The sequence below is a fragment of the Bison bison genome, unplaced genomic scaffold (genome assembly GCF_000754665.1).
Source record: "Bison bison bison isolate TAMUID 2011002044 unplaced genomic scaffold, Bison_UMD1.0 scf7180017864180, whole genome shotgun sequence".
Classification (NCBI taxonomy): Eukaryota; Metazoa; Chordata; class Mammalia; order Artiodactyla; family Bovidae; genus Bison; species Bison bison.
This window is the reverse complement of record NW_011494752.1, coordinates 754,511-755,023: the sequence shown is the minus strand read 5'-3', so window position 1 is coordinate 755,023 and position 513 is coordinate 754,511. Positions and strand designations below refer to the sequence as shown.

Here is a 513-nt window from a genome sequence, read left to right as displayed (position 1 = left end):
GTACCCTCGCCCCACGGTCCTCCCCCTCCAGTCCATTCTCTCTCTTCCTCTGCGTCTCCCCTTTTTCCAAAGAACGAAACTTCCTTCCAGCGCACCCCGTCCCTTCAGAGGTCGGCTCCTGTCATCCCGGGGAACTGTCCCTTCAGAGCGACCCTCCGTGTCTCCTCGTATCCCCCAGACCCCACTGAAGTTTCCATTCACTACCCCCCCAAACACCCCAGAAGCTCCCCAGCGCGCCCCTCCTCCCCCGGGATGCCCAGGCCTGAAGGCCGTCGGGGGGCAGCCCCACCCTTAACCCCCTTCACCTGCTGCTCGGGCTGAGGCCCGACTGGCCGAGGCTGCTTTTGCGCCGGGGTGCGGGCCGCGGAACTCCCTCAGGCCGCGGAGTCTCCCTTGGCAGAAGTGGGGAGAGCGCGGAGCTGGGGTGCTCGTCAGGGATCCGGTTCGGGCTCTCTCCCTCAGCGGCGACGTCGGAACCCCAGGCTCCCCCTCCCCGTCTACGCCGCCGCAGCT

General features: G+C 67.4%; 1 protein-coding gene across 4 annotated transcripts in view; it reads right to left on the bottom strand.

Moving 5' to 3' along the window:
* Positions 1-507, bottom strand: part of STAT3 (signal transducer and activator of transcription 3 (acute-phase response factor)) — a 76,219-nt gene extending 75,712 nt beyond the window's left edge. For all 4 annotated transcript variants that reach the window (XM_010842512.1, XM_010842514.1, XM_010842513.1 and 1 more), the window contains exon 1: positions 306-507. The gene's annotated coding sequence lies outside the window, so the exon portion shown is untranslated. The remainder of the gene's footprint in view (positions 1-305) is intronic.
* Positions 508-513: the final 6 nt, after the last annotated feature.